This window comes from Neodiprion fabricii, chromosome 5 (genome assembly GCF_021155785.1).
Source record: "Neodiprion fabricii isolate iyNeoFabr1 chromosome 5, iyNeoFabr1.1, whole genome shotgun sequence".
Taxonomy (NCBI): domain Eukaryota; kingdom Metazoa; phylum Arthropoda; class Insecta; order Hymenoptera; family Diprionidae; genus Neodiprion; species Neodiprion fabricii.
Window position 1 is genome coordinate 6,200,494 of NC_060243.1, and position 24,302 is coordinate 6,224,795.

At 43.4% G+C, this 24,302-nt stretch overlaps 1 protein-coding gene across 1 annotated transcript in view; it reads left to right on the plus strand.

Annotated features, from left to right (window-relative positions):
• LOC124183428 (alkaline phosphatase-like) overlaps positions 1-24,302 on the plus strand; it is a 237,491-nt gene that overhangs the window by 45,250 nt on the left and 167,939 nt on the right. Inside the window, exon 4 of the mRNA XM_046571910.1 lies at positions 21,633-21,734. The gene's annotated coding sequence lies outside the window, so the exon portion shown is untranslated. The remainder of the gene's footprint in view (positions 1-21,632; positions 21,735-24,302) is intronic.

Genomic DNA, 24,302 nt, shown 5'->3' on the forward strand with positions numbered 1-24,302 from the left:
TTCTTGAATTAAGAATTTTAATCTTAATACAATATAAGTAAAGGGTTTGAAAAAAATCTAAATTTTTTCCGCCTTCTATTGTCGGTAATATCAAGTTGGGCAAACTTGATTTGACCGATTGTCGTTCCGTAACACTAATTCGACACCGAACTCGAGCCTCATCCCTCAAACGAATCGCGGAGTATAAATATGAATAAGTGAAAACCGTAGGGTGAAAATCGTTCTTTACCGTGACTAAACGACGCGACGAGTAATCGAATTGTCGAATCGGCAGACCGCCCGGCTGTCTGAATCATTCGACGTCCGCGAGTTTGAACGTATATAAGTGAATCAATTTTGGTCCTGGTTTTGTCTTCGGTCGTGTATAACGCGTTCCCGTGTGCGTGTGTGCGGAGCACGGAAGTTTGGCTGCGTGGGGTTGCGGGGCGGTAATATTCCGCGGTGGCGGAACGTCGAACGCTGCGTGTGGGTGGCGCGGCTTGCCGGCTCCCGGGGAAATGGGACAGTGACGTTAATTCGAAGCTAAAGAATTCAAGCCTGCCAGCAATTTAGCCGCTGTAATCAATTTAGGGGCTGCTGCGACGACCGCGCGGAACGCCCTTATCGCGCGGTGGGCAGATACCCCTCTCTCTCTCTCTCTCTCTCTCTCTCTGTTTCTCTCCGTGTGTCGGCTTTTCGCGGCATTTTTCGGCTATTTTCGACGAGAGAGAGCGAGAGAGAGAGAGAGAGAGAGAGAGAGAGAGAGAGAGAGAGAAGCGTTTGACTCATCCTGGGACAAGTCCCCTCGGACTTGAATACGAACAGTGCATAGACGGAATAGATGGATGAATAAATTACGAACTACATAGTAAGGAAGCAAAAAATTAAATCAAAATTAGTACTGAACTGAGAAGTGGGGAAAAAAAGAACGAAACTGTAGGCGAGCGAGTGCATAGATAATAAAAGAAATAAAAAAAAAAACATGCGTGGAACGCAGAAATGTGAAAATAAATTGAGACGTACGTAAAATGGAGAAGTAACGAATGAAAAACTTAAACGATAAAATAAGAATATAAATAAGCAAAAATGGATGGATGAATAGAGGAAAATAAGTGAAATAAAATACCAAAATAGAAAGAAGATGAATAAGATATTCATTAGTATCATTAAAGTACAAATGAAATCAACACAGCAGTGAAAAATACGTAAATGAATTAGGTTAAAATAGAATAAAATATATTATAGATTGATATTGATTGAATTCTCGAGCTTATCGTAGATTCTTGTGCAAAGTTTTTCGGTGTCGTACGTCAGTTTGGTCAAAAGAACAAAATTTCTGACGTTTCGGCCCTGAGGGGGGCCCTCTTCAGAAAACTGCAATGTTTATTGACAAAATTCAACAAATATGGCATATGACTGAATATTCATTACCGTAATAAATTGTACAAAGAGAAAAAAAAGAACTTGCATTGAAATACTTGAAAAACTTCATATGAGGTGTAATCTTTCTTTAGAAAGGGCAATATTCAAACCGCACGTCGGTAAAATTTAATAAAATTCTATTTCCACGATCGAGGTATTGTCCGTTAAGTATATCAAGATCCATGCGAGCAGTCACGTGACTATCCAAATAATGAAACGTTAAAAATTAACCCTCACTTCGTAATCAAAATCGTAATCGACCACTGATTCGGTTTCCAATCCTTACCCAGATCGAAAAAAGGGTTCCATTTATCAATCAGGGTTCCTTTGGTGTCATTATTCGTTCGTAATTCAACGATTAATAAGTATAAATACGGAAGTGCGAAAAAGATGTGTCGTCACAGAGCGAGAAAGACGGCCAAAGAAAGGAACAATAAATCACAGATCGATGATAACGTGAAAGTAAACTCTAACCTGGTTGTACACGTACACTAACCGTTCCAATGTCAGATTAATGTGTCGTTATAGATCACGTATGAATTATTGATTAATACGTCAGAGGACTCGAGTCGGGTAATCCTGTAAACAAAGAGGAGTCCATTAAAGGTTAGAGAGAGAAAGGCCCCTCGGTTATATGGGTCAGTCCTGGCTTCTGTCTCGTTTTACGCCTAAGCCTATTAAATCCATGTGTCTCTCCGTCGTGCCTTCGTATTACACCCACGTCCTCCCCGCACTTCCAGCTATAACGCAGTTCGAGACCACCGACGCCATTACGTTAAGCGCTCCTGGAATTCCCCGGCAACGCACCGCTGCCTGTATATTTCTCAGCTGAATAATTATCGACGAACATTAACGCCCCGCGAAAACATCCGGAAGAACCGTTGGGAAAACCTGGATACATTGCCACGAATGAACCGTTAATTTACTCCGGTTCGTTAACCCTTCCATTCATCCTTGGATACCGTTTTCCAACTCCCATCTTCGAGACACCGTTTATCCAGGGGATGATGTAGTAACTCTGCCGATTTGGTTCTCTTGAACATTTGCTTGCTTTGTTCGTTAGAGGAATTATTGTTCTTCGATAAAACGATCGGTCATGGAAGGAGTAACGATTTATTCACGCGCTTCTTTTCGACGTCGACGTCGAACCAGTTGTGCTTTACTTGTGATATGTTTTGCACTTGCGCAGGAAAACGTACGACGGACGTTATTGTAGTTCGAATAGAATGTCAAAGAATAATGATCCGTTGTGTTGAAAATACGTTGAACAAATGTTGATCTCATCTTCTTTGTATGGTTGTTGAAAAATCTGGTTAAACAAGATCGGAAATCTCGTTATTGATATTCGTGACAAAATTAAAATGTCGAGAGAAGATCTCGCGAGAAATTTATCTCTTCGGAATATTTATTATCGCTTAAACTTGCACCGCAGAAGCAGAAGTTGAGCATTGATGGAACTTGTAAGAATTATCGAACCCGCAAAACTTGGCGGAAGACCAATCCATCTTTCAATCATTGCTCGTCGTTGATCATTCGTTGGAAGAAACGATTTCTCACTCACTGTCAATTCTTATTTCCGCGTCAAGTTTTTGCCGGAAAGATATAAGCTTTCAAACTATTTCTTTGAAAAACAGCTCGGATTATTACAGAATTGTTTTTTAAGCGTAGCATACGTACAAATACCTCTAATCCAGGTACTGATCAACAACCGAGCTATCTTTTAACCATGTAATGAAAATTCGAGGCGATTCCGAATGTTTCGAACAACCTTTCGCTCCCTCGTCTGGGTAAAACTGCGGTTTGGAACAGACGTTTTACTTCGATTAGGCTACCAGTTGAAAAACAATAAAGCAATTATCTACCATTGCCCGGGTTTAGGGTAGAATTTTAATCGAAAGCAGGATGCGGTCCATGTAGGTATACGTTCTGATTCTCTTTGTTCTCTACTCTTTCACTTCTAATGCGATTATACAATACTCGGGGGATAAAAGCAATTCCTCTACAGCGGTAACAGAGATATAAGGGTACCTCGTCGTTTTACACTTTCCTTTTCAAGCCCGAGCCTTCAATTAGAGTTCCATGAAAAAACGGCATCGGCCCTTTTTCGTATTGATTGTTTCAAGCCGAATACCGAAACGGTAAAACTTTCTAAAATGATCCTTCGTTCGATCAGCACCCTGCGGCTGTCACCGAGTCGCGATCACCGTTCTTGGAATCGCTTATATCACGGTAGATTCAATACGCGTTTCACTCGTTAATTTATTTCGCAGCTTTCATCCGTTGTCCGCGTACGTCATTGTTGCGGCTTTTTCACCCTCTCCGGCGTCAAGCACTATTCGGAGTCCCTCCGCGTCTCTTTACAGCCGACCGCAAGCCCGTTCATCGATGATTGGGACACTCCGAATCAATTTAAACAACAAGTGCGCCATGGCTCATGCGGCTTTTCCTATGACGACGGATCATTCGGATACGCGCGGTGTCCGCGATGTTTTTTATCCGTCGCTTTCGCCTTATACATATTATAGGCGATTCCTGCGTCACGGGACCTGGGATATGCGAAATAATTGACGATGGAAAAAGGTAAAACACCGCGACAAATGGAGCGTGTGAACAACGAACCGTGATATTTATTGACCCGTGCCATTTCATGCCGTCGCGAATCGCGTTGCGGTGTAAAAGTTTTAATTATCATTGAGGCGGCGCTTAACCTGAAGGCTAATACTCTTAAGAAAGTCGCCGAAAGTTTTTACCCACGGATTCGAACCGACTCGAAGGCTTTCGGTTATTTGTATAGTCTGAGGAAACCGGAAGAAAGAGAAATGTTAGACGTTGTGAGGCTTGTTGTTGTTCAGGGAAAAGTGTGCGAGGGGAGTTTTATGACCGGAAAATTTGATGACCTTCAAACTCGCGAGATTCATCAGCTCGAATCGTGATTTGGCAAAAAGGTTCGAACCTTATAACGTCGACTCATCGAAACTTGGGTTTCGCGGGGACGAGGAGGTGGATAAATGGAACGGGAATCGGGGTTCTGATTTCTCGACTTGTTTTTCTTTTCGCGGGACTCGAGAATTCTCGAGTTTTTTTAGAAATTTTTTAAACTTTGAAAAAATCGTAAGATTGTTAATTGAATGCAAAATAAAATCACGACCGTAAGGAACGCCGAACGTACGCACTTGACCCAAGTTTTCAATGCCGCAGAAACAGGCACGCGAGTGGGAAATCTGTGGCGGCGATGCTACATCACCCGTAAAAGCTATTAACTATCACGCACGCCGAATTAATGCTCTGCGATAATTTATGGAGCACAGCAGTCCCGGAATTAGTGTGCAAAATCCTTGCGCTCGCATAACTATAACGGCTTATGTACTCTGCCTGTGCGTACATTACTGTAAGTAAATACGTACGTATCGGCTGAAATTAGAAGGTGTGACAATTCATTTGTCGATTGATGAATTGTTTATTTCACGACGATGACAGGAAAACATATGCGACGAATTGCGTCGATTATTTAGCAAAAAAATGCTGCACAACTTGAGAGTTATTATAAGATTACAAATAAAGATTTCCATCACCTGGCAAAAATTATTACATCACGTTAATTCATCGCACAATTATTCATTTAAAATGCGCCAATCGGTCTGGTACGGTTGATTTTATTAATTGATTTTGCCTCTACGAAATTGTAATTATATTATTTCAATGACTAAATTGAATAGAAGGGCGAGGATAAGTTTAATAGAATTGTAAAAGTAAAAATCATAAGCATACCGTGAAACGAATCTTACATTATTGTGTAATGAACTCATCTGAATTGGAAAATAAGATTAAGAGATCGTGGCACGATCCACCTACGATCTACTACCGTTGATGTAATTCGTTGACGAACAATGTTCACAGGTTGCGATTATCTGCGATGATGTGATAAATATTTCCCACAAGTCTCGATGAACGATAGACTATTTTTAATTGTATTTGAAATTGATACTTAAATTTTGGTACGTCGATAATCAGATTAGGTTCAATACGATATCGAGCAATTAGAAAATGGAAAATTTGCGTTCCACTCTCCACGGAGTATATATATATTGTAAAGTAACGCCTGAAAGTCAGACTATTTTCACTAGAATTTATCGACTTAGGTTCGCCATGTGCGAACTACTGTAAGATCGGCTGCTTGCGAAGCAACAGCGTTGTCTGAATCAATTTTTGCTCCAAAGGTCAACAAGAGGAACCGATTGCCTGCTCGAGGAACCTACTTTCGGTAATATTATGTAATTCACGGTAAGGAGACGATGGTCTTCGAAGATCCAACGAGGCAGACACTCCGTAACGAATTCCTTTGAACCAGTACCAGTTGATGAGATCGGAGCATAATTGCTGAAGGGCGCGGTAACTCGGGTCTTCGGTTTCAACTTGCTCGTACCGAATGTTTGAGTTTCTAGATTGGCAAATTGGTGTTTGTTCGCGGGTCGCGCGTATACAACGATATCCGAGCTTGACGCACGCCCGGCTGAATGGAACTGATGGAGATTTAGAGCGGCGGATAGGTGCAGGTAGGTGTAGGTGTTGGGAGAACGGGCTTGCGGCGGCTTAACTCTGAAATACGTCGGCACGTGTCGGTGGTTAAAATTTCGGCGCTGAAATCCGAATCGTAAGTCATCTTCGCAGTCATGTTCGGGCGTCGCTTAAGGGATGGGGGGTACAGCTAGTAAGGATTTTTTTTTTTCAAGAAAATGAGTTTGAGGGCTTTACCCCGTTTACAGTCTCAAGAACATTTCAGAATTTTTTCATTCAAATTAATAGCAAAATGGCGGCTGGGCGCATACAAGTAGCGAACAATCACGTTTTCAATCCGGCGGTGCAGATTTCTCAGTCAATTTTGATCCGATCGGCTTGAAATTTTAACACAATCTTTGAAACTTGCTTATCGATTCGAGCTCGATGATAGATTTATGAATTCATAAAAGTAGGTATGATTTTAGACCGTCCAAGTTGTACACCCCTCAACGCAACTTCATGCCTACGTAACCGAATAACCGGGTGCAATAAATACTGAGGCAAATGTTTGGCCAACTCCTGACGGTCTCCAAATCCGTGACACAATTCGTTGCGCCAGTTTTAGCCGATATTTTGACTAGATTTCCAACTAGAAACCATTGATGAGAAGCCAACGGAGCGACGTGTACCTAAATAGAGCCTTTCAGCTTTCAGCTTCCTCCCAATTTCATTTATGGATAACCGGCATTATCATCGTGACGATAAAACGTCGATTGACATTCGTCGGAACGATTATCAACCCGAAATCCACGCAATCAAACGTAATTGCTAATCGGTGAATAAATTTTGGGGCAAGAGTTAGCGTTGACCTGCGGATTGATAAAACAAAAGCCTTTGGAAAGCGAATGGGTGTGAAAACTTTGTGCATATAATTTTTATTGCACTCTTCCCAGTTGATACATGTAGACAGCTTTTTTTTTTAGGTAGTTTTGGTTTTGGTTGGTCTTAACTGCGGTTTTTATCCGCGGACAACGAAGTTCCAGATTAAATGTGAGAATCGGATGGATTGGAGGAAGAGAATCGCGCCGTTATACTCCCCGGGGAAAAACAGTATAACAACCTTGTTTGCCTGTTTCGCTATTCCAATGGTGCCAAAAGAAAGAAAGCGAAATTATACCGAGAGCGTAACACGGGAACACGAAGTGATGGAAGCATCGGTCTTCAGAAGCGTTAGACCGGCCTTGTCTTATCGCTCGAGGTGAAGGTCGCTTCCATTAGCGATATTGAAAAAGCTCACGGACCGTCTAAATTTTTGTCTAGACTCCGAGCCGTTCAGGATAGCTGAACAGCTTTGGGGAACTCGAGTTGACATGGTAAGTTTATAATAACGTTATAATATTGGAAGCAAATAGAATCGAGTCGAGGCAAGATTTCATGCTCGCTGGAAAAAAAAAAACAAAGTCTACCGTCGAAATTGAATTCCCTCTCCGTATACTGTAGTACAGTGGCTCGCCGTCATGGCTCTCGAAATCCCCTTTCACTCGATAAAATTGCTCCATTCATTCCACTCGCCAGATACGTATAGGGTACAAATGTACCGGGCCCGCATTGTAATAGGTCTGCTTTCACTGTGCAGAAGTTTTTTTTCTTCTTAATATCGAAGGGTAATTACAATGTAAAAGTTCATCCCTGAACTCGGTGCGACGAAATTGGTTGTTGTCTTGGAAACGAAGGTGAAACAGTACGAAGCAAATTTTCTCTTTGGCAATTACAATCTCAGCTGATCGTCGTTAAAACTTCGCAGTTTGATTCCTCTGCTTCAGGTATCACCCATCCATCTTCGATTGACTCAACGTGATCCGTGTTTTGAACATTTTGCGGTAAGTCAGAACACTTCACCCACGGCATCTGTTCCATTTCAAAGCTCGACACATGTAGTCGTTCCAGTTGCTGGTCGCCTATCTTTCAACGCGACTGTTCCGCTGGTACAGGTACAACAGATCCGGTGGTTTGACGGGTGGCACGTTGGTCCGGGAATGGTTGTAGACAGAAATTCGACGGGTCAGGGAATGCGAATGTCGCCGTGGATGGATGCTGCGCCAGATTATTTCGGTCGTTGTGAGATATGCGAATGAGGACGGCGCGAATAAATTTTATGGGTTCGCGTCGCATGGCGGCTTCACCGACGCGTTATTCCACATCACCCAAGCTCTTCCACAATGATCGTTTAAACCAAAAACACGCCGTCGTTCAACGGTCTGACACCCGGTTCTGCAACATTCGCGTTATGGTCGCAATACTATAACTACTCTACGCGTCCCGATTTTCACCACGCCTTCGCATACTTCACCACGGGGACTTTAATTCAGCTCACGAATTTTTTCATCCCCCATTCTTTTTCATACCCTTCTCCTCCCCTCCCCTTCCACCTCACGTACCTCTCTCTTTCTTTCTCTCTCCGGCTTGCACTTGATAAGTATTCCGAACCGGACTGGACATGATTTATGTAATACATTCCAACCGTGGATGCTGTTATAAGGAAGCAAATACGGGCAGCGAATAAATAATTCAGAGCAGCTGTCGACTATATCAAGCATACTGCGCTAACACACAGCACTAACCGTGTATTTACGTGTTTGCCTGTCTGCCTGCCTCCAACTTCAACTATTCATTCCCCGTGTCACAGCCGTGATATATTTTATATTATGACCAGGTATTATCGAATGTTTCGATTTCTTTCGAAAGGTCAAACACGCGCGGGATATTTCGACGCTGCGATTTGATTATCTCAAAATTTAGTATCCGCCCTTCCGTTTTCGTTACACAATCGTCTTCCAGGCCTCCCGTCAAACTTCGTGATGTCGTTAGACCGCGGCCGCTCTTCTCGACATCACCGGAAGCCTCTTTAATCTTTGACGACGGTTTTCGAAAGGATCAATTCTTCCGGCAATACGACGCGAATCCTATTAGTTACGCGTCGCGAGTACGGCCGCAAATTTTGGCAGTAAAGTAGAGAAGCGGAAGAGAAACGAGATCGCGGCATTTCTGCCATGACGGAGCTTCAGCCGATCGAAAATTCGGAATTGGAAGCGAGCGAAAGTGCATGGTAGGGGAAAAATTGCTTTAACGACGGGCGGATATCGCAGCAGAATTTTTCAACTGGCATCCAAATATCCTGTCACGTGCAATCGAGCTCTTTTTTCGTATCTACGAATCCTCCCTCCCCTCCCCCCGTTGTTGTATCCCATATTCGTAACGTCGACTTCGTTTACGAACCGCAGACATATATTTACACGTGTACACGAACGAGTGTCGCCGAATTCCTTTATTCAATTCGTTCTCAACACCGATCATCGAAAAAGCTCTTCAAAGCGTCGGAATTCCATGAAAACCGTTTATCCGTTCGTCATGAAAAAATCACTCTCCGATCAATCTGTTGATAAAGGATACTGGTATAGTCGAATCGAAATATCGTCCGAATGTACACCGCAGGGATATTTTTGCTTCGATGAAAATTTTCGATTGAATTTGACAGTTATTTTTACCCCGCAACCTCGTTTCTCGCATGATAATCGACGTCGATATTTCTCTTCCACGTTAGTCTAGGATAGTTAGCGCGAAAAGTACGAAATATTTACAAAACGGATGGGCAAGCGAAATTTTTTAGGACAAGTAGAGGGTCGTTAGAGATGCCTAGAACTTTTGTTCGAAGAATTTAGTAATATCTGTAAAAGAAAAAAGTTACAATAAAAAAAGTGCCGATTACCTGTTTTTCAAGATGGTGGACGAAGCACTAGGAAATTTTTTTGGATGCCGGCAGATTTAGGCATCTCTAACGACCCTCTACTTGTCCTAAAAAATTTCGCTTGCCCATCCATTTTTTCATTTTCAAACCTAACTATCCTGGAGTATGTGGCCTCGGTATCGCGGTTCCGGTACACTTCCTTTGAATCCATACACCGTCGTTCATGTGCTGAGTTAGCTGGTGTGTAAGGCACGTAACCGAGTGCCGGCATGCAGTTGTCGAGTACCTAACAATAAGCCGATTTACGATCCTAGCCTCTCTTACCGAGCTGTATCACACACGGTGTTGCGATACGTCGACGCGTCTCCCCGTGTGTCGATATTGATAACAAATCCCATGCATGCATCGAGAGAACTTAATATCTCTTACAAATATTTGCTCCTCGAGCGTCCGCCATCAGTTTGCAGAGAGCTATCGATTCTCCGCGTATTTATTGTTCTGGGGGCTTATTTTGGCGTCTCGGAAAAACTCGCGCCGCATGCACTTCGGCTTTCAATGCTTTCGCTTCGGTATTACCCAACCTCGATTGCACACTCGTATATGTATACCATCTATAGCCATTCGCTAGCTGCAGTGGATATTGCCGCGTTCGACGATTCAAGGGGATCTGTAAGCCTCGGAATAATCATGGACATGGCAAAAACCCGGATGTTAGGGAAATGTTAGGACATTTTTTTTTTGTATACCGATGTAAACGTTAAATTTTACGAAAGAAGTTCAGCGTAACGATGATACAGGATTCTTCGCAACGTTATCAAGAATTCAAATACTTCCATAATTTCATCTGTTCCATTGAAAATATTCAAATACATCTTCCTATGAAAAAGAATGAAAATAAAAAAAGTCATTGAGATGTGAGACTACCCCCTTAAGGTAACAATTTAATGCGCAGTGTTAATTTTGTATCTTTACACAGACGATGTTTTGTTGACTGATTTTGGCAAGACCGGCAAAATTCCAGGGAGGAAACGTAGAAACTTGAATGAAAATCTTGTACCCAATTAACACTCTTCTTAGATACAGACATTTCGCAAAACCCGCATTGGGAAACTCGGGGGGGAAATCTGTGAGAGATCAGAATCTCGAGTGGCAAAAAGTGTCGTCAGAGACCGTGTCCTCACGCATACACATTCATACACATCGTACATATATGTGTGTACAAGTCGACGACGTATTTAGCAGTTTTCTTGCCCGCCTTGATGTTTTGCGCGGGAGGAAACAATCAGTTTCACCGGACAGAGATGAGCGGAGGGGAGGATTCTTAGATGGTGGTTTCTGTGATCGAGGCACCTACCCCTTTTACTCTCGGAGTCGAGGGTTCTCTGTCCCCGGCGGGACGGAAAGTGTCCGAAGTCGGCATGCTGGCAGACTTTTAGAGGACCAGACGAGGCAGGTTCGCGTTCGCCTGCGCAACGGCAATTCCATAAATCAGTGTCTCCTTCCTCCGCACTTTGATTAACGAGCTTTAAAGCACCTATGTTCTTATTTTCTCCTTTTTTGCCTTCTCCCCCCTCCCCACCCCGCCCCGCTTCTTGTCTCTTTTCTACGGTTTTTGTTAATTCCCTTCTGTCTCGTTTCTTTCTTATACATGTCGCTGAATTCGGCTACCCGGTGGAAATTGGTTCGCGCCTTTGGTAAACAACTCTTTTCTACTTACCATTACCTCAACGGTGTAGAATTCGGACGAGTGAGCGGCTAATTTAAATACGTGATAAGAACTCAATACTGACTTTACGTAGTACCGGGTTTATCTTGATTAATTTTCTACAAAGTTTACGGACTTTGATCGTCATTCTCGTTACTCTCATTCTTCTTTAAACATCCAACGGCATCGAATAATATCGTACAGGTATAATTGCTCCGATAGAAAAAGAATACCTCAATTTCGCGGTGAATTCGGATCCTCCGACTCATAGATAATGCTGCTAAATTCCCATGAGAAAAGAATTTGAGTGTTTTGAGATTTTTTTTCCGTAACAGTGTGAGGCTTAAAAGCTTCCTAAACTTACGATTGTTCGATTGAAACTAAAAATACACACGAACCGGGGATTTCCTTCTTATTATTATTACAGTTGTCTTTTTGTTTCTCATCCTCAAAATATTTTTCTCCATGAGATCGAACATCGCAGTTAAACTTTAATTTAATCATTAGCATAATATATATCTTTCAAAGGAGATGAAATTCTCTCCTCTCGGTTTATCCGTAAATCGGGATTCGCAGTTTGGGGGTATTAAATCTCCATCGATTTCTCAACATTTTTCACCAGATCTACGTTCATCCGCTTACAAATTACACACTTCACTTACTCTTTTCAAAAAAGCACCTTCAGACTGTCAGACCGAGTTTGAGGGTGAGCGCTTCGTCAGATTCAGTCCAATTGTCGGGAGGATTTTTATTCGGGCTTCGTACCGACGTCGATTCTTCGGTTTTTGTAGACAAGGTGAAAACGAAATTCCCGTCTAGTAGGCGCATCAAGCATTTTTCATAAAATTTGTCTATTATTCAAGGAGCTTCGACGGAGCTTCAAGACTCTGCAAAATGCATTTTAAAGCCATTCTACAGCTACAGATTATACGACGACAACAACAATGGAAAATATAAATAATTCCTACGAGACGATCTATTATAGCTGAAGCTGTTCTTATTTTTCTCACGATATTTCACCTTCAAGCTTCGTCGTACGTCATGGCATGCATAAAAATTCTTCTCCTTGGATCGATCGCCTTGAGTATAAAATATTTAGTTTCTGCGGCTGAAAGCGACTCCCTGGCAACAATACCCGCCAAGCTTTACTCCGTCGAGCGTCTTATTATTATTATCATCATTATTATTATCACTACTGTTATTATCTATTATCGTTATCATTGTTATTATCTTCACGATTATTTTTTACTTTGTTCGAGAACTGGGCCACTAGAGGGAAAAGCGGGGAGAAAAACAAGGACCGTGTAAGAGATGGAGGAAAAAAATATAGATAGAAAGTGGGAGAAGAGAAGAAAAAAACAAAAAAAAAAAAAAAAAGACATGACAACGAAAAGGAGGTGAGGCGGGGTGGTAGCTACATACTTTTTATCGCATCCTCAACCCCTTTCGCGTATCCATATACCAACCATATATATACACACGCAACGGTTATGTGCTGGTATGTAATGTTGATCGCATACGTGGTCCACTGTCTTTCGAGCTTTCGGCGTCCCTCCAGACCTCGTAAATAACAATTCTCACTCCAAAGCTACGTGCTAGAGTAGACAAACGTTTCCAAGCAAACGAGGAACTCGTCGGGCACCCCATTGATCAGGCTTTCGTATTTTTCTCACGACGCACTGATTATTCAAGATCAGCGATAACGAAAGCGATTTTCGTCACGGCTTTGTTTAAAAACTTTATCACCGAATCGTCGAAATTATTTTTCGCCATATATTTTGCAGCGTTACAATGTCACTGGAAATACTTGAGAATGATGTTTTTCTCCACAGGATAAAAAATGACCAGACACTTTGTCATAGGAACGGTCATCGTTTTCGGGCTCTGCTGCCACCGCGTTCTCACTTGATTTATTATATGTTACCTATACGTACCACGGTTTATCGACGCAAACTGAGCCACGCGTTCCACCGCGATTATACAGTTGACAAATAGTACCCTGTACCGTCAGTCTATCCGGTGCGACAGTGGCCGAATTTAATTCAGATGTATCGGGTATACAAGAGCGGAAAATGACCAGACGCCACTGTAATTCCGTTCCCTTGCACCCGTCATTAATTGGCCGATAACCCGATGATGCCGGTTGACACTGTTGCTGATTTTCTGGAAATCCATTTGGGTGGTTGGAACCAGAGGTTGGACTCCGTGTCTGTTCGAATGAAGCTTCTCCTTGGGATTCGAACGGCAAAAATTGAATTCTCGGCATCGAGTGTATAATCATATTCCAAACCACGTCCTCCGTTCTCCCTCCGGTTATTGCTCGATGGAATTTTCGTGTAAGTTGTACTCCGACGCGAGTATGACAAGGATTTGGTATTTAATGATAATTAATTATCGGGGAGGGTCGTCGAGGACACTTTCGCCAGTGACTCTGTCTCGCAACAAAAGGATCAGAGGGTGGCTTCGATCCACGGCGAAGCCACTTCACCGAAGACGATGGAAAGAAAAGGATCACCTCGACAGAGAAGCAATTCTTGCAGGTCGTTCAGACACCATTTTAGATTCCCGCCCCTCGCTCTGCACCGATGATATTGGAAAAGTGAACTCGGTGATTGTCCCCCTCAGACGAAACCCCGGAACTGTGTAGTCGTACTAGTTGCTAAATTAGAGGAAGCGAGGTGGGACGAGCTCATGAACGATACTCGCGATCCGCTTCGCGTATGGTAGATAAAATGAGCGAAACTGACAAAACGAGGCGGCATTCCTGACTCTCACCTAATTGTCAATTAAAACTAATTTTGAGGACGCGCAACTGACGCGGACGTTGAAACGAGAGAAAATCCGATGTGATCCAGGGGCCGAGAAAGGTCGGTTGGCTCAGGATCCCCGAAGAGACGTAACGAAGGAGCATTGCGGAGTCTTCGGAGTCGCCGCTTTTTCATTGATTGACAGCGCTTTCTACTCCCGGCTTGCCTTTTCATCCCGCAGCTTGTTTTATTCCTCGATGGAACTGATTCGGCTTTGCACCGTTAAGCTTAAGCTTGCGAGGCTGAATATGTTTGGTGGTGGATAAACTTCACGCAATCGCGCTACGCTATAGACAAGGCTGTTCGAGTGTGCGTGCAGGCTGAACGAATGCCTACCGCAGTTTTATGAACTTTCCGATGTGGCAGAGAACTGATATCAACGCAGGGGAAGTTTTTTTTCTCCCTCCAGCATGCGAGGGCTAAGCGAATGGAAGAAATTTATTGAACCGTATCGACTCCTCTCGACCAATGAATAAGATTTTTTCTCCCTTCTCCAGCCCTTTCAATTTTAACGGTCATATATCGACCGACGGTCCCGCGCAAAATTTCACCACGCGTCAAAGTTCCATCCTCGTAAAAGCGAAGCCTTAGAACGGAATCTCTGTTGCCTGCTGCTTTTCTTGTCTTCTTTCCTCTGGCTTCTTTCATCCTTCTTCTGGTTCGCCCGATTATGCAATCTCCGCGGGTCGTTACGCGAGATCCTAATTCCTCATCCTGTAAGGACCCTGCAGGGTATGGGCTAGCCGGCTGAAGACCTCGTAAATGTTAGATGGAAGAGCTGATATACGTCGCTGTAATTAAGCACTGGCTCCGAGCGTGGATGTAGTTACGGCATAAACGTACTCACCGAAAGCCCAGACCCATATACATACACATCCCTGGACTTATGAGCGCTGCTTAATGTTTCTGCAGAGACAAGCGTGAACTCGGGGGAGAGCAAGGCGTTGATCTAGGAAGTTGCGCCAGCGTTCCTTTGACACCAGTGTCACGATGAAGCTCTGTTAAACGAGTCGACCATACCATCGGTCGTCTTCGAACGGTGTGGCGAGGCGCCAATTCCAATTAAGGTCGACAGCCATTCGCCGCAACGAAGGTGTACATCTTACACATTTCTACCAACTCCGTGTCGCTCTCTGTGCCCGAGGTACAAAGAGACCCCAGCCATGAGCAGCAGCGATTCAACTGAGAACAGCAAGAATATAAATTCCTGACAACTTTCCAGACGAGCATCGGGTGATTGGAAACTGGCGTATATACGTCCAGGCCAACTTGAAAACATCGCAGGAACTTGGAGCGATTTGGTCATCGACTCCGCGCGGAAAGACGTATTCTTATTCTTAGATGATACAGGGGCGCGTATTAATGACTTCGATGGCTGTATTTGAGGCGAGATTCTAGATTTCTCGATCTTCTAGTTGTAAATGATTATCCAACTCCTTTTGAGGGAAGTATAATGTCATCGAAACAATGGGTTTATTGGGGTACACGAGTAAACATTCACCACGCGTACAAACTTGGGATTGAGAACTTAATTATTAGGTGGTGTGTTTGCACATACCATGTTTGGAGGCTACGTACAACAGTTTGTCATTAGTTTGTGGAAAGGGTTGGATGAATAAGCTTACCTATGTAGGAAAAGCTTTTGTCATTCCGGGAACGAATCCTTTCCGAAAGTTCGAGGACGTTGAGACATGGAGGAATCGTCTAATTTACTCGAGTTGCGAACTTTGCTTTTCCTCCATTCCCTTCACGGAGGATGTAGAGAAATTGCGTCCTTAGAATTGTATGTAATATCAAGCGGATAAGGGAACCTGGATACTAAGAAAACCACCGAGCTTAACCAGCTCTGAGAATCATTGAAACACACTTTCTCGCATGAGACCGGAGAATTAATCGATGAAACAGTTCCTCGCTGGTTTGGTCAAGGATTCCGTTCTCTATATCTACTTTCAACAAACGCTACGTACCGAGCTCCGAAACATTCGTTAGCTTTGACTCTGCGTTCATGATCATTAAGGTTAATGTCTATTAATCGCATACATCGCTCTGCCAGAACAGCTCCATTAGCGGTTTTCCACTTCTAATTTCAATTTGGATTATCTGTTTGAACATCTTTCGTTCTTACGGAAGTACGTGGATGACATGACATAGCGTTGGGATTGATTAGAGTGTCTTCTTTGAAAATATGGGAGAAAATCTGTCTTGCAGAGGGTTGAAGCGTACGGTATCTTCAAACAAATGTCGGGGATCATGCTCACGAACAACTCGCTGAACTCCTCAATAGTTAACAAGTTTGTACAACTATTCATGAGGCTAATTCGAGTAGCGTGAAATCGGTATTCGTTAGATCTGACAAAGCGATACAATACGTCCTCGCTCCGGGATTCGGTGTGTATTCTTGTTCTTGTTTCCGTTCAGATTACAACTTCTTACGATATTAAGCGAAGCTATCTCGAATAAGGAACTTGCTCAACGTTTCGCTTCACTCCATCGTCTCGCCATCCGCTTCAACTTCTTCCAACTCCTACTCGGCAGATCTTCGTTCGTAAAACCCTGCCATTTCATTTTGGCGGACCTTAAGACCTGCACGGAAACTTACAGCGCGCTTAAGAAATTTACTGGTCGAAGTCCTGAGTGATTGGACGTCCTGCGATGTCCTGCTTATGCAGCAACCGTAGCTCTCTTGCCTAATCTCGATTTTACTTCATTCGGCCGGAGGTTAAACCCTGCGACGTTTCGTTACATTAAATTAATTTACGTTGAAAGGAACAAAGTATGGAAATTGATCTGGGACCATTTGGAAAATTACCGGAGTAACAGATTTTTCAGACGTAATTGCGGAGCGGAGTGAATCGTTGCAACAAACGTTACTGAAATAATTCAACTTTTCCTTGACCTGGATCCAACGTTTCCCGTCAATCACAAATTCGTTTTCCCGCATTTTCTATCAAGCATAAAATGTGAAAGTATCTTTATTTCCGTTGATGATGTTCAAGAAATTTAACGAAATAACTTTTCAAAACTTCCGTCATTTCCGGCTTCAAGTGGCGGGTACGTAAACGTGAATATCATTACTACTCGTACCTTGAATACCGAAAGAACTGTTTAAAATTGGTAAAAATTTTTTGTATTATATAGCATTCGCTGAGATGTCTCAACACCCATCTAAATATATACCGAGTGATTACATATCTGATATGGTTCAACGCGCATGCATGAAATGGTAAACTTTTGGAAATATGAATTAACATTTGGCTTTAAGGTAAGCAGTGAATTGTTGATAAAAAAAAAAGTTTACATTAAAATAAAAAAAAAAACGTGGCTCTGCATGTAAAATTTCAAATCGATTCATGCAACGGTGTTCAAGTAATCTGTCCTCCCAGTTTGATAAAAGTAGTTTCGAGAAAAATTCGTTTAAAGTTTCACGAGCACTCAGTGCCTGCTCCGAAGCACTGTGGCAAAATCGATAATTGAACCTTTTAAAAAAAATCACTCGCTACAGGACCAACTGGATATTGTTTTTATAACCTTAAAATATTGTTCAAGCGAGAAAAAGGAACAAAAAAAATTATCGAATATTCGAAAATCCTAGAGCGGTGTTACCCTTTAACAAACGTCGATACGATCGTGCTTCCGGTAAAAAGCTAAAGCTTTTCCGTTCACGACGCCCTGGAGTTTTCTTTACGTCATGCACCGGTTGCATAGGATTGTGGGAATCCGTATATTTCGCATCCGCAATCCGGCGCAAGCTTTCATCTTTTTACACTTCGAGAACGTTCGCGCTTTCTCAATTCGGTGCAGTTACGCTTGGCACGAAGAAGCAGCGAACGAGGACGTCGAGGCACCTGTGCAGCAGCTTAAAGCTTCGCCGTTTAACCAAGCGTAACTTTTTCTTCTACCCACCTTCGTAGAAGCCGAGTGCAGGAAAGGATCGGCGCGTTTCATCCGGGACATCGAGCCACTCCTAATGTCCGGGCTTACTCGGCATTCCTAAAACTCTTTCGCTTTGGATTTCGCGAAACGCGTTGCAGCGCACACGCCGCGGGCCGAATATCTGCAAGCATATCTTGCCTTTCTTGAAAGAGGAAAGGCTTGGGGCTTTGCTCCTGAATTCCACCCCGCTCTATTCTCTGCAGACTGAAGTGCTTCTTCTTCGACTTTCCGCGAAAACACTTCTGTCGTTTCCGTCGTTACGCCTTCGAGTCTCTGGCGCGATGCGCTCTTTCGAACAATTCGCACTGTTTTGCCGTCTGTTTTCAAACTGGAACGAGAAAAAAAAAATTCTTTCCGCGACTCTCACCAATCGCGAGCCGTTTATGCGATAGGTCGACAAAAAAAAATTATTTTTTTTTTGAGTTTCTATTGAGATAAATCAATTTCGATTCTGTGCATCGAATAATAACCAAAACCTTTGTTTGTTACTCATAAAGTTTGATTTTGTCTTTTTTACGATGATAAACAAGTCTTGAAGTTTTTGGTTGATAGATAATATGGGCGCCTATTTGGAAAAAAAAGAAAACGTTTTCACCAAGATGCGATGGACTTTATCGTTATTAACGTTATCGGGGGCAGTATAACCAGAGCATGATCGGAGATCACGTTTGGGGTTTGATACGAGAAAGTCCGTACGAAAATAGAAGAAGTACGAAAAATATCCACATTCAAACTTTGTTTATCAATTTTACATTTGTATTTTATTATTGATTATTATTTTTGCATAAAAGTGATTTAAATGCAAAGCTGAAGTTTGTTTAATCGTTATTTGGAATAAATGTTTGAGAAAACAGGTAATTTTTCTTAAAATCCGAAATATCGTTCCGGTTTCAACCAAAATAAGCTTTGCCTGAACTATTTCCTTCATTCATCAGTTACGTGGAAGAAATCAAAATTTGGCATCTAGAACCCAGACTCAAAATTCGCGTTGACCGGTATTTTTAAACGACGTTCAAGCCGGCGAATCTTTTACGGATAAGTTTTTACCTCCTCGCCGTTTTTCAAAGCGGGCAAAACCTCGCTTCTCGACGACGACGGAGTGGAAATCAGGAAGAGGAACTAGGCGTGACCCGCCGTCTTCGTTGCAGCGTTTTTTAGGCCTCGGGCGTCTTTTAGCGCTGTTATTTCTCTCGGCGAGGGTGAATTTCAGAGATGCGGGAATACCGTAGGTCTGAAAAGTTCTCGGTACCGTACAGCCGGCGCTGTAGGAACGGAAAGAAGAGAGTAATTCGATATAAATAAAAGTTGAACGGGGTGCGGGGTGTTTAACCTGGAACTGCGGGAGAACTTTGGGGGGAAAATTATCTCACTCGGTGAATTCCAGCGGTGAAATTTTCTCCGTCCTGTGTTTGCCGGCTCGAGTCTCGCCTCGAACGAACGTTCGAAATACGCGAAGGTACACCTCGCCCCTTTCGCTCCCTTGAAAAGCACTCCTTGGACGAATTTCCCGCAGCTGCAGAGTTGGAAAAATATTTTCTTTCGCCGCAACGCGGAATGGTGCCTACAGGTAGAAGGTAGCACAAGGGGAAATTACCCAACGCGGAATCACGCGTCTTTTACTCTTTTACCCCTCCGAACACGCGGCTTCCATTACCGAACGATGATCGCGGGATTGGGGAAATGTAATCGTGGGAAAAGTAGTTTCGGAGACTATCGCTGCTGCTGTTATCCATTGCCTCTGTGGCTTCCGATGCCGCGGCACGGATCTAGCTCTGTAAAACATCGCATAAAATAAAGCGGAGAAAAGGAACGCGGGTCTCTATCAAGTTAACAGCCACCCGACACTTTCTTCGGCTGCGGTACGAGCAAACTTTTTCCCCGCCCCAAAGTTGATACCATAAATGAATACGATAGCCCGGTCCTTTCTGCTCCGTGGTGGAAGGATTATATCCTGATAAATCTTTCATACTTTCTTTTTTGCTCTTTACTCGGTATAGGATATACAGATTCCGCTGATTGCCGTGCCGAATGAATATTAAGTTCGTTAAAATCAATTAAACTTGATCGTACAATACACCCTCTCAATTTTATAAGGTTATTTTGCATATTTAATTCCTGTCACTTCACGCAACGCGGATTACGAGATTAACTAATTTCCAAGGTTTATCTTCGCCCGTCTCGCAGTGAAACGCCCTTCGTTGTTATTATATTTATTTACCACCCCTTTGACGCGTCCATATTTCACAAGTGCCTACGGCACTTTTCCCCCTTCGCTCCTTCAGAGCCGAGCGGTTCACGTGGCACATGGGATTAGAAAGGATAGACCGAGGCATAAAATAGATTGCAGAAACGACGTAGGAGGATTCGCGACGTGACGAGCGTCCCGGATCACCCTGTTACCAGGCGGGCTTAATTGTGTATAAAAAACCGCGGATCGAGACTCTTCGAAATTCAGATCGCACCTTGGCGAGCTCCGAATTCACCTCGTCGTCGGACGCGATTCGTATATACGCGTCCATAATTCCATTACCCTTTAAATTTCGCGAGTCGTCGTTCCCTTCCCTCGTTCCATCTTCGCACGATTCCCTCTCTCCTTTCTTTCGCACGATATATCCTCGCGGATATAAACCCTGCGGGATGAGGGGAGGCAGTCGTTGACCCTGCGCGACTGGGAATGAAGCACCGGGGCTTCTGGCTAAACACTCGTGGTCACGAGGGCGCCCGGCGGGGTGTTATTTAGTGGAAACTACCCCCGAGGGACGCCGCGCACTGTGGAACTGCCAGGGCAGCCCGAGCTACACCGCCGGTCTTATATCTAGCAAAAACCGTCTCCATCTCCTCCCCGTCAAACCATAAGTCACCCCGGCTCCGCCGCGAAAGCACCTCGACTCCATCATACTTCGTTCAACACGTCCAACTCCGCTTCTTCTCCCCCCCGTCCCCATGTTTCACCCCTTCGTTCTTCCCTCGCTACGAATCCTCGAGATCCTTGCGGCCCTCGAGGCCCCCACTCGAGTTATTATCCCGCAGTTCTGACCGACTATCGCCACTTAACGCATTGCTTTTACCCCCCTAACCCGCGAAACTTGCGCCATCTGCAATTTGATTCTCCGTTCCCTCTTTATTTTCTCCTTTTTCGACTATCCAGCATCGTACGCGAGGCTGCGGCGTTTTTTATATAGCGCTTCCTCGAACTCTCCGAGAGGAATCTAATCTTCTTTTTTATTTTACTCCGCAGGCCGCTCGGGATTAGGCTTAGGCTATGTGTCAGGTTTTCGTCGAACGAATAGAATTTTCTTTTTCTCAAATTCGCTTTGATCGTGTCATTTTCTTTTTATCTCCCGTCCCGCTACACGGCCTTGTAACATAAGGTAAAAGTTTTACCTCTGAAAAATGTTTTATCCGTTCGAATTCAATTCTGTATTCTATTTATGAAAGCTCGTTCAAACGATTTCTCGAACAATATGGAGAGAGTCGAAGTTGGCTTTAGTTAACTAAACCGTTATGCCTTGCCCACGATGTCTATGATTCATTTCTCATGCAGGTTTCCTTCGAACATCTCGAATACTTTTCGAGTCGGACGATGAAGCTTATCTGGGCAGCTGAATCTCGGATACAAGATGAACCTCGTCGGAAGGAAAAATTTGTGAGTAACAATTTTTTTCCACCTCCATTTGATTCTTTAAAATTATGAATAGAAAATGTTTTGATCTCGGATGATCGAAGTGGCAGATTCAAGTTTATAAATTGCCGTCCTGCATTCGTCGACAACCCGGCTACACGTTCGTTGAAAAATGGTGTCGATTGATACAACGCGGCTGTTCGTGCAGGATCGAAGGATAAGCCGAGCGTTATCAGACATCGGACTCCATTATTCGGGGAAATGGAATGCTGGATTACCATGGAACGATTACCATGAAACAGCGCGAGGATCGATGCGACTGTCGGAACAGCCTGTCGATCTCAAATCGCGAGAATTCGACAATCCAATCAACATCCGGCTGTACTCAAAGCGAAACTTGTCGCCTCGCTCCGCGATGATTCTCATAACAATTTCAAGTTTTTTCCATCCCCCTGCCCGGCTTTCTAGATACCGAATTGAAAGATCGTCGAATTGCCTATCGTTACAAGTCGGGACGCGGATGACGGAATCTATCGGACCATCAAGTTCGATTTTATCATTTGGAAGGTGTCGGGTGGTGAAAGATTGCCTAACGGAGGCTTCTTGTCAATCACTCTAATCCGACCGAATGGGATTAACCCTTCCGCGAGCCCCGCCTGCAGGATGGAATAGCCGTAATTTCGAACCTCATCCTAGCTGAAGATATTGAATGAGTCGGCTATAACAAGTGGCGCGGATCAGGCAGGCCTGAAATTAATTTCACCTGCAGGTAATCAGGCGTCCTGCACTTTAATCGTTTCAACGTTCTTGGACGAACGTCGCGAGAAATGTTTTATTCGCTGCGTGATTTTCGACTCGTGCTCGATTTACAGACTTTACGGTGTCCAGGTTCGCGAACTTGGATGATCCGCTCGTCTCGATTTCTCGTTCAGCCTGCCTGAATCTGGAATGATGTTGCTGTGGGCCTCGCAAACCGTCACCACGTGTGATTGAAACAATTCTTTTTACACAAAGCTTTGATTTAAATATATATTTATCAACAATAAGAGGTTCTTAGCATCGATTTTCGATGCTCGGTTTTATACACTTATACGATTGACTAACGGAATGACGTTAATTATACCGAAGTTCCAAGTCTTTGAATATGAGATAATGTATATGAATATATATAGTCTGACGTCTTAATTTGTTCGGCGATTAATTCAGTTCTGTTTTGTCAGGTGTCTAAAATGATCGTATGTTGCGTGAGTCTGGTTTGAAAAGGATCTTCGGTAACGATAGTTTTGGGAAGACTCCTGATTTGTCTTTTGCTACGTTATTGCAAGACGTTTGGTCTTGAAGAGGTCAATTGGGAGTTACTTTTGAATTATGTGGAGCCGATTTTAGGGGGGATCTTACGATCGAAATTCAAAAAAGACCTTTTTAAGGACCACCCCACTGTGCACAGACCGATATGGATCTCAAATCTACGATACGAGCGTGCGAAGTTCTCTTGCGCGCATCGCGACCAACCCCAAAATTTCAACATATCATTCGGTGTCACTAACCAGCATTTAGTATAATATTTAAGCTAATCGCACGAGGAGAGAATAAATAAAATTATGTTAAAACCTCGTGTTTACCAACCACTTTGCCGTTCCCTCAAGGACCACTTGAATTTTGGGAGTAGAGGGAAGGCCGCGTTGAGTTCTGATCAAACACGGATGCCTCCGCAGAGTTTTCAAATTCAATATCCGCGAGTCTTCGCCACCGTAACGCGTATGGAACAGCCCTGCGGCCTGCAGGATATTCCTGGGGAATGGAATCGGCCTAATCAGTTTGCGGGGTGCGAAAGCAGCCCTCTGAAAACCCACCGAAAATACCCGGACGCTCTAATTAAGCAGTTTGCGTAGGTTATACATATTGCGTTAGGTAGAGGGCAGTTTTAATTGCCCGTCCATCGTTCAGAATTTAGATAACATCGCGACGTTTGCGTGAAGCTGAGGGTTCGAGCCTCGTTTTGCATCCCGTTTAGTCTCAGTGTCCGTAGAAACTCGCCGTTTGCCCGAGCTTATTTATTATACTCACCGTCGTTTCGTCACCGTTTTCACCCTCGGGTTTACATCGTAACATATTATACAGGCGAGTTTGCAAGTCCGGAAAATAATCCACCGGCTTCGTATCGCGTCGGATGATTAATTTCTGTCACCGCTTTCATTTACGCTGTGCCATAAACTGCACTGTTTCAATATTCCATTCTCAGTTCGGCCCAAAAACTCTCTTCGAAAATTATATTCGTTTGGTCTTTTCTGCTCGTGATATCACAACTGCATTAGTTTACCGCAGATCAACAACAAAATTTTTTTCTCGACTTTCTATTGAGGTAAATAAATTTCGATTCCATACGTCGAATAATAACCAAAACCTTTGTCTGTTACTTATAAAGTTTGTTTCTGTCTTTTTTAAATTGATATTATAAGTCTTGAAGTTTTTGGTTCATAGCTAATACGCGTGCATATTCGGAAGAAGAAGGAAAACGTTTTCACCAAAATGCGATGGACTTTATCAGAGCGTAATGAGAGATCACGTTTGGGGTTTGATACGAGAAAGTCC